Here is a 15,705-nt window from a genome sequence, read left to right on the forward strand (position 1 = left end):
GATAACTCCAGCTGCTAGGAAGATGGTCCTGTCAGCAGAAGGCGATGTTCAGATGGCTTGATCAGAAAGGTCCACTTTCTTCCCCTCAAGACAGTGGCTTCACACTGCACACTCCTTGCCGTAGCTTTTCTATCACATGCGAAAACTGGCCTGGTGTGTGTTCTATGTGAGAAACTAAGTATATATGTGAGCATGTGTGTGTATGCATATCTACATATTTGTACACACATGCATTTATGTACACATATGTAAATGTGTATATGTAATTAAAATATGTAACTTCCTGTTATATAGGGGAAATCTCGCTTCATTGCCGACTGCATCTGCATGGGCTTTGTTTATTTCAAGCACAAATATTTATCATCATTAATCTTTTGGTACAATAAATAGCAGGCTCAGAAATAAATGACATATGCAAAAATGTTATTAGGAACTAAGTACAAATTTGTGAGGGGCGTATAGGGGACTTGCAAGGATAGTGTAAGAACCCAGAGCTAGTAATAGTAGAACTGAAAGTGACAAGGGGTGAGAGTTACTGGAAGGCAGCAGGATAAAGTACGGCATGCTGTCGTGAGAAACCAGTGACTCTGAGGGATATCGCAGTGTTGAAGTGACTTTCCAAGGAGAGAATTAGAGGAATAATACCCTGACCATATTTGTTTCCTTCTTTGTTTTCTTCCCAAGCATCCCTGTTGACTGAACATAACCAGAAGCCAAAATGCATGAGAGTCTGTTGAGTAAAAGCAAGGCAGAAATGAGAGAAAATAAATCTTCATTAAGCAAATAGAAAATAGTATCCTAGCTAATTGTCTCATTAGAGTAGAACTGTCTCAGGCTAAGCATGTATCCTGATGTTATATGATACAGCTTGCAGCTTATAAACATGTAATGTGATTAACAATATCTCCTTCCCACTACTAAAATAAAGATACTCATCTGTATACATGCTGCTAACTGGATAAGAAAAAATTTATATTTTTATCTCCACCTTTTTTCTCCTTTAAATAATACTCACTTAAAAAATAAATCAAAATATTTGGAAATAAAAAGAAAATTAAAAAACTTTCTTAGTTTATGCAAATTATCTATAAAATTCTTTGCAATCACCTATGTATTTCTATGCTCATTTATGTGCATAACTATGTCATGAAATTTATTCTAGATTTGAAACAATAATACTAAGCCCCTAATTCATTTTTGCTGCCCATAGTGATGACATCAAACAGATCTTTCATCTATACCATGATAGTTGATTAAGTACATGTGTCAGTCAAGGCAGGTCAGGTTATGCACCTTTAACAGATCCCTCAAATCTCAGCCACTTAAATACACCCAACGAGGTTCAGTAGCAGATCACTGTACTTCATAGTCATTCAGGGACCCAGGATGAAGAATGAACCACCATCTCATGATGCTACTATTTGATAATGTATTTATATGATCAAAACAGCACGTGGAGATCTCTGGAAGGTCTCATGCCAATAATTAAATATTTCTTCCTGGAAGAGCCACCCAGCACTTCTGCTCATAACATTGACCAGAATCACTTATTGGGCCCTGTCCAGTCTTCCGTGTCCAGGAGGAAGTCCCGGGTACTAGCACTGACAATGTCAACCATAGTGTGAAGTTCATCGAATGAAGTCAAGACATTTTTTAATTAGCATCCTTTCTCTTTTATACATTCTCTATTCATACTCAGCCATGATCTGTGTCTAATTTTAACCCTTGAATACCTGATACCAGTATTTCTATCCCAGGACAGCCGGGGTGAAGTTTTACTCACAGAGGAATCTTCCTTTTGCATTTTGGATCTGTCTTAATATGATCATGTAGTTCACTTAAAGATCAGTCTAGAAGCAGGCCACAAAAGAGTACTTTTTTCCAAAGCATAACTGAGGTTCAAATTGAAGTGACTGTTAAGTACAGTTACCTAGCATGTATGCGAGGTGTCATCCAGAGGATGAGAAGGGAGTAAACTAAGAAGCAAGCCGTTGCCTTTCTTCATGGAGGATATCCAAGGGCATCCAGGGTGTGCATGTGTCCATCCTATGGACACACTCCTAAGCTATTTCCAAGTTACAGAAGCTGGGTTGGTGTTGACTTCAGTTTCTGAGTGAATCTCTATGCTTATCAGTGTGGAAAAAAAATTCCTCAGGGAACTTTGACATAATTGTCTTTGTAATAATTTATATGTTTATTGGAAGAATTGGTTACTAAAGCATATTTTTCCAAGTTCCTTTCATTATTTTTATCATTGTCTATCCTTTGAACATAGAAATATGTAGAGGCATAGAAATAAATACGTATAAATTGTTTATTATGTCGACATCAATAGTAAATTTAATTTTCATGGTGCTGAACCAATGCTAGGAAGAATTCAAAAATTTTAGTTCAAAAGGTGAAAACTCTCCTCTTCACTCTGCTGAGCAAGGCTAACAATTCCTCGGAGGTCCTTTACTGATAAGGCATCTCCAAAGTATTAATAAGGACTAGGCCTGTCCAAGAAATTTCTTTGATTTTTAGATTTATTGGAAACATAACAAACAATCTTGATATAAACAAGTTTCTATTGCTTCCCTAACAGAATTCTTAGATTGCTGACTTGGCAAAGCACAATCATTTTCATTCCTTTTAGATCATTATTTATATAACTCAGCACTAGCTTTCCAACGATTCTTGCCTAATGGCTCTTAAAATCAACAATCTGAACCTTTTGGGGAGATATTGTGTCAGCGTTAGGTTTTAAGGGGTAAAGCTTTGATAGAGACCATTTCATTCAATCCTGTGTGCAGTACATGAACAGAGGGGATGTGATGGTGACCACTAGGATGGAAAACAGAAATCATATCTATGGGGGCTCTAGATATGCACTTGGCAGAGAATAAGCAGGAGAGAAATCAGCTTAGAAGAAATGCTCTCTAAGCTTGCTTGCATTTTCATTTCATTCCAAAATATTTGATTATTTCAAAAGCAATATATTCTTGTTAGTAAAACATTAAATGCTATACAAATATTTACAGGAAGGTGAAATTGCCCTGTAATCTCACCACCCTCTAGAAGTAACTGTAACTGTTCGTGTATATTTTTTTAGAGTTTATTTTTTAATTTTGATGGGCTTCTCCCCTCCTCTTCCTCTTTTGGCTTCCTCTCCTTTTTTTTCACTTCTTCATTCCCCTCTTCAACTTTCTTCTCCCCTTCCTTTTCCTTTTCTTCTTCTGCTGCCCTATGTCCCTCATTCTGATTCCCCCACTCCTCTTCCTTCTGTTTCTGTAACTCTAAATTAGTACATGTGATATTGCTGGATCAAAAATTGTGAACATTTAAAATTTTAGTAGATTGCCAGTAAATATTTTGCCAATCAGTATGTTATTTATTGCTTTGCCAAATAAAGTTGTATTAAGCTACACCTCTCCAGACAGTCATCATTACTGAATAGTATCGATCATTTTGTTAACTCTGTTTTAATTTAAATTTATTTAATGTTAGGTTTGTCTTCTTTTTATAAGTTTATTGGCCCATGGTATTTCTTCTATGAGTTGCCTGTTCATGTACATTTTTTCCCTATTGGGTTATTTGATTTATTAACAACCGATTTTAATTTATATGTTAATATATATTAATATGTATTAGGGATATTAGAGTGTCTCTTCTGTGTGTTGTCTATATTTTTCCTGGACTGCTTTTGTTTTCTTAATTTTGTTTCTGCTTTATTTTGCCTTGCAGAACTTTCAAATTTTTATGTTAATCTATCTATAATTTATTTTATTGCTTCTAGGTTTCATATCATGCTTAGAAATGACTCCAGCATTCTAAGTTATAACAAATATTTACCATTGTTTCTCTTAGTTTCTTTGTGAATTTACTTTTTGGCTTTGTATGTTAACTTCTTCATCCTTCTGGAATTTATTTTGTAACAAGATATAAAGCATGGATTCGATTTAATTATTTTTCAAATTACTATCCTTTTCCAAATGGCTGGCTCATTGTACAACCTTCTTTCAATAGTTCATTTTCCCCTCCACTGATTTGAAATACCATCCTTATCAAATACTGCATTTCCATATAGTCGGGTTAATTTTGTTGCATTAATTCTGGCTATCTATTTCTATGCTGATCCTAGGATTTTTTATTACTGTAGCTTTAATATATTTGAATATTTAAGAGGCCTTCCACTTTCCTATGCTCAAATTATGGACCCAGCTTTAAAAGTACAGTGGGGATATTGATTTTTATAACATTGAATTTATAGATTAATTTGATTAAAAACATACTTTTAAACTATTGAGTCTTCCTATCTAAAAACAAAAATAATGAAACTAGTTTTTCAAGTCTTCTTTTAGATCCCTTAGTAGAATTTTAACTCTTTTTTCTTATGGGGACTATGTGCTTCTGGTTAAGTTTTCCGGGAATGTTTTGTACTATTTGTTTCAATTATAAATATATTTTCCACCATTTTTTATAATAGAGAGATACTGATTTTTGTATATTAATTTTGGATCCAGCTAAATGTTGAATACTTTGTTTTTTTCTAGTACTTTTTCGCTTGCTTACCTTTGGTTTTCTAGACAGGCAATCATGTGTCTGTAAACAGTAATGACATTACTTTTTTCTTTTTTGATATTTCTAAAATTACTCTGATACTCTGTTTTCATTCTTCCAGAGAAAAGTGAAGCTGTCATGGTAAAATTAGGCATCTTCTCACTGTGTTTCTTACTTCTGGTTCCAGTGTTTCAGCATTAAGCATGAGGCCGGCCATTGTGTTATATATGCTGTCATGTTAATTAAATAACTATAAATTTTTACTAAATTTTGTTAAAATTGTTAAAAATTTTAACAATAAAATTTTTAAATTTTTAATTTTATTGAAGTTTAAAAAAAGAATCATGGATTTGAAAACCATTTTAATAAAAAATTTTAGCAAATGAATTTTTGCTATCAAGATGACTATATGTTGTCTATTATTAATGGAATTCTTAATTTTGATCCATTTCTATCTTTCAGGGATAACTTAAACCAGATAAGTAAAATTTATATATATATTTTAAGCTGCTTTTGTGGGTTTATGGTGGCAGTGATATGCTAATTTTATAAACAATCAGGGAAGCATTTCTCTTTTTTATCATATGCTCCGCTGTAGTTAAAATAACATGGGAATTTTATTCATTGGGGGTTTGAAACAACTTACAAAATCGTTGGAGTTTAGTGACATTTAGGGAAAATAGCTCTATAAAATTAAAATAATAATGATAGATCATATTAAATAATCTGTTGGTTTCTTTGCAGGCCCTTATAAGTGTTTTTTAAAAATAGAATAACCTCAGATTTCGCTTCAGCAATGCTGAAGCCTAAAAAGAGAAAAGAACTACATCGACAGGGCTCAGGGGAAAAGGACGAGATGCAAAACTCTGTGTCCAGTCAGACCGTCATTCACAGATCAGAAGGAAATGTCTGATTTTGCAGTAGCTCAGGAAGGAGAATACTAAAAGCTCTTCTTGAAAAAGAAATATACATGAATTTTCAACACAGCCAATTGAAAGATGACTCAAAACAACAATTTGACTCCCTTTACTCTTCCTAACCTCCTTCCTCCCCCTTTCCCTCCAGTAACCACTAAACTATTGTCTGTGTCCATGAGTCTCTGTTAGTTTATCTTGTTCATTTGTTGTTTTCAGTTTTATATCCCACAAATATATGGTGATAGAAGGAAATCGAACTTTGGGTGGTGAACACACATGCAATATATATATGATGTATTATTGAATTGTACACTTGAAACCTATATAATTTAACCAATGTCACCCCAATAAATTTAATTTAAAAATTTGAAAGCATTCTTGAAAATATGTATACTCCTATGTTCACTGTGGCATTATTCATGGTGACTGACCAAGACATGGAAACCACGTAAACGTGACTAATGCTTGGATAAAGAAAATGTGGTATGTATATACAATATACATGAAATACTGCTGAGCAATAAGAAAAGATGAAATACTGCCACACTTAACCCTTTAATGTTAACATGTAAGTGTGCTTTTAGAAAAGGAATATTTTATTGATGAATAATTATTGCGTTGTTCTCTTCTTTATGATATGACTGACTGCCTTCTAGATTTTCTTCACTTCTCTGTTATTTTCTTGAGTTTTCCCTCCATACTTCAACTGTGTGTTTTTTGTTTGTTTTACCAGTATTGGTTCATTATCTTGCTGCATCCAATTTGATTTTTATTTTTGTAATAGCGTTGCCTTCTGAGCCTTGCTAACTCCCTTTTAAGTCTTCCTCAGTTGAAGTAACATCTCAGCTTTGTTCTCTTGAATCTCTTCGGTTTGATTTAATACCCTACTTAAGATATTTTATCTAAAATTTTCTTTTGTTTCTTGGCGTATCTCCCATTTCAAAATCTTTTTTGTCATTTGTTGGGTATGTTCCTTTCCTTTAAAAAAATACTATCAGTCATATTAGGTTAACCTCAGCATTTCATTCATTTTGGCTGATATATCAGAGTTAAGTTGCAAATAAAGGAAGCTACTTTAGTTATTTTAAGCACAAGGCATTTGTAGCTGTAAAGTTGTGTTACAGTATCGCTGGAAGGGCAGGAGCAGGTTGTAGACTGGGCCATCAGGAATGATTTCCAGAATAGCACTCAAAGACTGGTGTACACCATGGATGCTGCTTCCTCTGCAAAAGTCAGGTGACAGATGCGAGACTGGCAGTTGGGCAGATGCAGTAGTAGGAGTCTGTGAATGTTGCCTTCTGGTTGCTTCAATTTTCATAGTGAAGTTGGAAGAAAGATGGATCATAATCAAAAGTAAGGATACAGGAGGAGATGACAGAAGTTTGAGGAGAAAGGAGTAAAAAGCAAAAATGATTTTCTAAGAGAGTAGAAAATGAACAAGCTATGGAAGTATAGTATGATAGTCAGGGAGATTGTTTGAGGTTTGTAACCATGAATTCAAAGTGAGACCAATAGTTGTGTGTTTTTCTCCAGCCACATCCAGCTGGAGAGATACGGGTATGTGGAGGTTGAAAGGTTGGATTTAACCAAGGTTAGAAATTTGCCAAGTGTTTATAATGATGGAGGAGAAAGATAAGGGATTTAAGGGTGTGCAACAGGAAGGATTATAATGACCTTGAGAGTAAAGCTGGTTAAGGAAGGGAAAGAACCTATTGAAAAGGTGAGGGACAATAGAATGTTGATAAGACTAATCATCTGGAGTCCTAGTGGCTTCAAAGAATTGTTGGAGTTGGGGTGCTAGATGGAAAAGAACAAAAGGAAGTGGTTATCCAATAGTAGAATTGTGAAATTATGATTATGTAGAGGTTAAAGTTATAATGGTGAAGCCTATGGTATGACCATGGGAATAGATGACTAAAATAATGAGGAAGACAAACAAGATCTCTGGAGGAGAGGAGCTGAGGGAACTGAGAAGCTAGGGAATTTATATATTGACATCTCCCAAAATTAAGTAAGGAGTAGTAATGGAGAGAAAGACAGTAAGCAAGAAATGAAAGTCTTTGTAAAGTAAGGAAAAATAACCAAGACAAAAATTTATAGATAGAGCAATACTGAGGAGTAATGTAATCTGAGATATAATTATAATATTATTGAGATTATAACATATCTTGATTATACGTAATTGAAAAACTTTAATCCAATGCCATGAAATATAAAGTTGGAGGGTTTTGTTTGTTTGTTTGTTTTTGTTTTTGTTTTTAAGTAGATATGAATGAGAAAGCAATGTGCAAAAGGGGATATTTTCACCTCATCTCCATGCTCAGAGATGCAAGGGTTGTGGGAGGACGCCAGCCTTCCCTCTGAGAGGTCTGTGCAGGGAGCAGTGTCTTCAGGGCACGGCCAGGCTTCTTTTAGAGTAGGAATATTAACAACGCCAAAGAAGATGCTGAGGGTGTTTAGGGTTGTGCCAGTAATCTAGTAAGAGGATTTAGTAGGGACAGGAGAAGAGAGTAGGAGAGGAGCTTTCAGAGCCTTGTGGGGGTTACAAGGTAGGAGATGAGGGTGCACTCAGACATCTGAGGCTATAAGAATTAACATGAACAAGGCTAAAGGCCATAATGATTGATTCAAGTCAGAGAGCAGGAGCACGTTTGAGTGTTTGGGGCAGGAACAACTGGGTCCTCAAAGTTCCCTCTTGATTCTTATTGATGGAGGCAGCAAGAAATGGGGAAGTGGGTCCTTGCCCACTTGAGACTCCAACAGGATTCTGCCTGATGACCAGGCATAGGGTCACAAATGGGGACTCTTGATCTGCTGCTCTTTGTCAAAAGTAGCTGGGATCTCCATCATGTTTACATGGGCATTGTTTAAGTGGTCCTCTTAAAACTTTGGTGAGAGGTAGGATTTTATATGCATGTTGGGGAGGCAGTGATGTGTGAGCTAGGATAACATAGCTCATAACCTTGCTTCAGGTGGTTTCCAGACCTGATGAATCATGGGACATGTCTCATTCTGGGAGTCTGTACAGGTTAGAGTTTGGAATAGTATATGGGACCAGAGGACTACCTTTGAATTTTATTTGTTTTAAAGATCATAGTGAAGGGTGATAACACACCCATCATTTGTGTAAACCCAGGTAGGTTTACACAAAATAAAGATGACACAGCACATGGTAACTTCTTCAAAATGACCTCATCGTTTTTCTTGAACATGTAAATAAGACTGAAGTGATTGCTTCCCCCCCCCCCCGCCGTTCCCTCCATGGTTCAACTCAGCCATTGGTGTTTTCCTTTTCTTCCGAAGGGATGTTTTCTTTTTTAAAGAAAACAAAACTACATTCAGATCAAGATTGTGGAGATGGATTTCAATTCTCAGCATTTTCTTATGATTGGATCCAAATTTTATTGTATGCGGAAGAGTTGATACAATTATAATTGGAAGTCTTTGATATAGACAGTGGTAGTTCCCTAGTAGTATTATGGATGAGATTTTGATACCTCAACCAATTTAATTTTATTTATTTAAATAGACTTCAAGAATGGTGGTTATGCGTATATGCTCTCATGGTGCCATGTTCTTATAAGTCCTTGCTTGTGTCTCTTTTTCCTAACTGGGTGCCTGAGTGTTATGGTTTCAAGGTGTTTATTTGTAAGTTACTAGAGTATGTGTTGACTAAAATAATCATCCTGATATCAACAAAGAACACAAATAACTAGGTGATATTGGTTCTTGCGCATATCCATACTACTCACATTTTTTAATGGCTCGAGCATGAAGTTCAAAACCTTTTAGTATGTATCGTCATGAACACCAAGATCTATTTGAAATATTTTAACTATTTTTGAAATATCTTGAGGTTAAATAGTTTGGATTATATGAGTCTTCTGTTGCTGTGTAACAAGTGACCACAAATTTAGTGACTTATAGGTTAGAAGTCTGGCATGGCATGCCTGAGTTCTCTGCTCAGATCATCATAAGGCTGAAGTTAAGGTGTTGACTTGAATGAATTCTCTCTCATCTGGAGATTCTGGGAAAAAAAGAGATGTTTTTATAAATCATTCTTGGGAGAATTCAGTTCCTTGCAATTGTAGAACCGAGGCCCCCCTTTCCTTGTTGGTTATCAGCTGGGGACTGCTCTTAGCTCCTACAGGTCACCCACTTCTCTTACCATGTAAATCTTTTCATCTTCAAAGCCAGTGTGATAGGCCGAATAATGTTCTTTCTACCAGTCAAAGATCTCCGTGTCCTAATTCTAAAAACCTGTGAATATGTTACCTTATATGGCAGAAGGGACATTGCAGGTGTGAATAAAATTAAGGATCTTCAAATGGGAGATTATTCTGGTTTGTCTGGAAGGGCCTGATATAGTCACAAGGGTCCTACTAGGGGAGAAGGCAGTGAGAAGAAGAGTTTGAAGAGATGCAGCCAGAGTGAAGGCTGCAGCCTTCAGAAGCTGGAAGAGCAAAGTACAAATTCTCTGTTGGAGCCTCCAGAAGGAACTGGCCTGCTCATACCTTAAGTTTAGCCCCTTAAGACTCATTTTAGATTTCTGACCTCCAAAACAGTAAGAGAATAAATTTTCATTGCTTCGAGCCACTAAATTTGTCATAATTTGTTAAGACAACAGTTAGAAGTGAATATAGCCAGCAATGGGGAATTTCTCCCTCAATAAATCTCACTCATTAAGAAACTCTCTAACTTCCTCTTCAGAGACCAATGGGAGAAAACTCTGCTTTTAAAAGGTTCATATGATTAAGTCCACTTCACTCATATAATCTCTCTAACTTAGGGTCTGCTAACTTGGGACCTTAATTATATCTGCAAATCCCTTTACAGTAGTATCTAGATTATTGTTTGATTAAATAACTAGGAGAAGATAATGTGTGTACCAGAAGCCAGGAATCTTCCGGGGGGGGGGGGTGGGGAGGGGGAGAGCAGGGGGAGCACTCTTAGGAGTTCTGCCTACCACAGAGATTAAAAACATTAAAAATGCTTTGGAAGTCATTTAAATATTTAAAATAATTTATATTCGAAATTTATTTGATCTTACAGATATCAGAGATTCATTATTTTTTTTAGTTTTTGGATTTGCATTTCTCTGATGATTAGTGACCTTAAGCATCTTTTCACATGTCTGTTGGCCATCTATATTTTTCCTTTATTCAGGTCTTCTGACCATTTTTAATTGAATTTTTTTCGTCGTTGAGTTATATGAGTTCTTTATACATTTTGAATATTAATCCCTTATCAGATGTATCATAGGCAAATATCATCTCCCATTGAGGAGGTTGTCTTCTCATTTTGTTGGTTTCCTTTGCTATGCAAAAACTCTTTAGTTCGATATAGTCCCATTTGTTTATTTTCTCTTTTGTTTCTGTTGCCTTGGGAGACATATCAGAAAAAAATTTTCTAACAGCAATATTAGAGAGTTTACTGCCTATGTTTCCATATAGTTTTATTGTTTCAGGTCTTACATTTAAGTCTTTAATTCATTTTGAACTTACTCTTGTATGTGGCATAAGACGGTTGTCCAGTTTTCAGAAAACCACAATGAGATATCATCTCACACCTGTCAGAATGGCTATCATTGATAAATCAAAAAACAAGTGTTGGTGAGGATGTGAAGAAAAGGGAACCCTCGTACTGTTGGCAGGTTGCAAATTGGTATAGCCACGATGGAAAACAGTTTGGAGGTTCCTCAAAAAGTTAAAAATAGAACTGCCTTTTGACCCAGCAATTGCACTTCTAGGTATTTATCCAAAGAAAACCAAAACACTAATTTGTAAATATTTATGCACACCTGTGTCACTGCAGTGCTATTCACAATAGCCAAGCTATGGAAGCAACCTATGTGCCCATCATTGGATATAGAAGAGGTGGTACATATGTATAGTGGACTATTGCTCAGGCATAAAAAGAAATCCTACCATTTGCAATGACATGGACGAACCTAGAGGATATTATGCTGAATGAAATAAGTCAGACAAAGACAAATACCATATTTCACTTACATGTGGAATCTAAGGAACAAAAGAAATGAGCGAACTAAGAGAAAACAGACTCACAGATACAGAGAACAAACTGGTGATTGCCAGAGGGGAGGGGAGTTGGGGGGCTGGGTCAAAAAGGTGGAGGGATGAAAAAGTACCAATTAGTAGTTACAAAACAGTCTCAGGGAAATAGAGTACAGCATAGGGAAGGCATTCGGTATTGTTGTAATGTCTGTATGTCGTGCCAGATGGGTGCTAGAGTGATCAGGGGGATCACTTCATAAATTATATAAATGTCTAACCATTGTACTGTATACTGGAAACTAATATAAAATTAAATTCAAAAATATTTTTACTTTTTTGAATATATCTAAGAGTTCACTGGATTTCTGAATTTACATAGAAAAAGATTTCATCATCAATTTATTCAACAGTAAAATTCATAGTACCCTCTCTCCCCAATGCTTTCTTTTCATGCTTTTCTGAAGTTTTCTCCTTGATCACGAGGCCTACTGCATCTCAGTGCATGACTATACAAGGAAAGCGTTCCATGGCTCCGCTTTAATTTAGTCAAAGGACACATGCAATGAATTTACTTTGGAGACCTGCCTATGGAGTTTTTCTTGACTACCCTTTCCCTCAGGGCAGAAGTCATGATTCCTTGATGTTTTTCTACTCTAGTCAGTACAGAAGGTTCTCAAAGTTCCTACAACCTGTAATCTCAACTTCCTTGATTTATTTAAATTTCTAGTCAAGTACATACTTTATGGTTGATGTTTATTGAATGGATGAATAAATAAATAACAGTTTCTTCCTTTTGTGGCTATTGAGGAGTGTGTTTTGGTCTAGTCACCATCATTTTTAACTCTCAGCTATCTCCAGCAAATAGAATACTGTGTCTCTGCCTGCCTCTATTACTTATCTGACCTCAAGTATTTTTTATAATTATCATAACGGTTAAATTTTTTGTTTGTGTGTTTAAATGAACATTGTTTCATTTCCTTTGTGTATTATTTTACATATTTTTCCTATTCAAATGAACTTTTGAAAAATAATTTTTATTTTTTAATTTCAGTTGACATACAATGTTATATTAGTTTCAGGTGTACAACATAGTGTTAGACATTTATATAACTTATAAAGTATTCACTCCAGTAAATATAGTACCCATCTTACTCCATGCATGGTTATTAAAATTTTACTAATTATATTCCCTATGCTATACTTTACATCCCCAAGACTATTTTGTAACTACCAATTTGTAATTCCTTCCCCTTTTTCACTAACCTGCCAACCCCTCCCATCTGGAAACCATCAAAATGTTCTTTATATCTATGAGTTTGTTTCTGTTTTGTCTGTTAATTTTTTTCTTAGATTTTATATATAAGTGAAATCATATGGTATTTGTCTTTTTCTTTCTGACTTAGTTCACTTATGGAATGCTAAGGGTCCATCCATGTTGTTGCAGGTACCACTTCTTTATCCGTTTATTTATTGATGGACATTTAGGTTGTTTCCATATCTTGCTTATTGTAAATAATTCTGCAATGAACATATGAATGCCTGTGTCTTTTCGAATTAGCATTTTGGGTTTCTTCAGATAAATACCCAGAAGTAGAATTACTGGTTCCTTCTTTGTCTCTTGTTATAGCCTTTGTTTTAAAGTCAATTTTGTCTGGTACAAGTATTGCTACTTCAGCTTCTGATTTTCATTACCATTTGCATGAAATATCTTTTTACATTCTTTTACTTTCAGTCTGTGTGTATCTTTCAATCTGAAGTGAATCTCTTGTGGGAAGCATATGTAAGGGTCTTGTTTTTTTATCCATTCAGCCACACTATGTCTTTTGACTGGAACCTTTAATCCATTTATATTTAAGGTAATTGTGCTGTATAGTTAGTGCCATTTTATTATTCATATTTTTAATCTTTTTTTCTTCTTTTCCTTCTTAAAGAAGTTTCTCTAACCTTTCTTGTAATACTGGTTTAGTGGTGATGAATTCCTTTAGCCTCTTCTTGCCTGGGAAACTCTTTATCTCTTTTTCAATATTGAATGATAGCTTTGCAATGTAGAGTAATCTTGGTTGTAGATCCTCACTTTTCATCACTTTGAATATTTTGTACCTGCAAAGTTTCTGTTGAGAAATGAGCTGACAGTCTTATGGGGGCTTCTCATAGGTAGCTAATCACGTTTCTCTTGCTGCTTTTAACATTCTTTGTCTTTAACCTTTGGTGCTTTAATTATGATGTGACTTGGTGTGGATCTCTTTGCATTCATCGTGTTTGAGACTCTCTACACTTTCTGGATTTGTATATCTTTCTCCAGGTTAGGGAAGTTTTCTGTCATTGTTTCTTCAAGTAAGTTTTCAATTCCTTTCTCTCTCTCTCTTTTTCTGGTACCCCTATGATGCGAATGTTGGTACGCTTGATGGTATCCTAGAGGCCCCTTAACTATTCTCGTTTTCTTGGATTCCTTTTTGTTATTGCTATTCTGATTGGGTGTTTTCTCCTACCTTATCTTCTGAATTTCTGATTCTAAACTCTGCTGCTTCTAATCTACTGTTGATTCCCTCTAATGTATTCTTCATTTCAGCTATTTTAATTCTTCATTTCTGACTAGTTCTTTTACATATTTCTATCTCCATTTTTATGTTTTTTATCTCTTTGTTGATGTTCTCACTGAGATCATTGAGCATTCTTATAACAAGTTACTTGAACTCTGCATCTGGCAGATTGCTTATTTCCATTTGGTTTAATTCTTTTTCTGGAATCTTGTTCTATTCTTAATTTGGGACACATTTCTTTGTCTCCCTATTCGGCTGCATCCCTGTGTTTATTTCTATATGTTAAGTATAACTGCTGTGTCTCTTGGTCTTAGTAGAATGGCTTTATGTAGTAGGTGTTCTGTGGGTCCCAGTGGTGCAGTCTTCCCTTGTCAACTGAGCTGAGTACTCTAGGTGTGTCCCTTTTGTAGGTCATGTGTACTCTCCTTTTGTAGTTGAGCCTTGATTGCTGTTTACATATCAGTGGGAGGAATAGACCCTCGGGCTGATTGCTAGTGAGGATAGGCTATGACTGTGGTGGAGGAGCTATTATCCAAGGGCTGACCCTACAGAGCAGGATTCACTTTATCAGGGCTCTGGTGCCTGCTAAGTCTGTCCTTTGGGTGTGTCATTTGTGGGGGTGGTTGGGTGGTGCTCTGGTGTGGGCTGGAGCTGGCCACCAAGTGTGTTGTTTTTAGGGTCTCTTGGGAGGGGCTCTGATGCAAGTCAGGTTTAACCATTGCCTGTGCCTTGCCCATGTCCACTTGGTATGAGCTAAAAGTGATCTCCAGGTGGTTACCACTTTGCTGGGTTTGGAGGTGTATGGGAGAGGCTAAACCGTGAACTGAAGCTGGCTGCTGCCAGTGCCAGCCTTGGGGCTACTTAGCAAGAAGTATTGGGCATACCGAGGCCAGATGACGCTTGTTTGAAGATTGTGAACCTTTGACAGATTTTAGGGAAGTCCCCAGCGTGAGCCAAGGCAGGCCATTTGTATAGAAAAGCCACTGGAAGCAGCTCGGGTAGGCCCTGAAAGTTGAGTGGGGTGAGATCTCAGGGAATCACCAGGAAAGGGTGAATGGTGTTAGCTAGGCTGGTGGAGACTCAGCTATGGCACCTGCCTGTGTGTGCAGGCTGAGTAGAGGGAGGGCACAACAAAGCAATAATGACTCCTGCCAACACTTCTGTCTGGGAGAAAGCAGCCCCTCCAACCCTCGCCCCAAAGCCAGACAATTCAGTTTATTTCTGTATGTTCCTGGCACTTTTTGAGCCACTGCCCCAGCGCTGGCGCTCAGAACAAGTGAGTCTGTCAGTAGCTAAGTCCATGAGTGGACTGTTAGGAGGAACGCCTGGGACTTCAGCAGCCCTCCTTCTCGCTCAGCCTGCTGTGGGGCTGGGATCCCTCATTCCTCATGGGGAACTCTTGAAGCTGAGATATCTCTTCTATTTTTCAACCACTATACGTGAGTACGGGGCCAGCCTTATTTGTGTTTCTGCCCTTCTTGTCGGTCTCAAGGTGGCTTCTTTATATTTTTAGTTATAGGACTTCTGTTCAGCTAGACTTCAGGTGGTTCTCAAAGATAATTGTTCCATAGTTGTAATTTTTCTGTGGTCATGGGAGGAAGTGAGCACAGCATTTACCTACTTTGTCATCTTGAGTAATGCACTTTTGTGAATAGCAGAGAGGGTCCAATGAGAGGAGAATTACCTTCATTAGCT

At 36.5% G+C, this 15,705-nt stretch overlaps 1 long non-coding RNA gene across 3 annotated transcripts in view; it reads left to right on the forward strand.

Moving 5' to 3' along the window:
* LOC118606530 overlaps positions 1 to 15,705 on the forward strand; it is a 255,284-nt gene that overhangs the window by 67,930 nt on the left and 171,649 nt on the right. The window lies entirely within an intron of this gene.

The sequence above is a fragment of the Rousettus aegyptiacus genome, unplaced genomic scaffold, assembly GCF_014176215.1.
Source record: "Rousettus aegyptiacus isolate mRouAeg1 unplaced genomic scaffold, mRouAeg1.p scaffold_m13_p_8, whole genome shotgun sequence".
Classification (NCBI taxonomy): domain Eukaryota; kingdom Metazoa; phylum Chordata; class Mammalia; order Chiroptera; family Pteropodidae; genus Rousettus; species Rousettus aegyptiacus.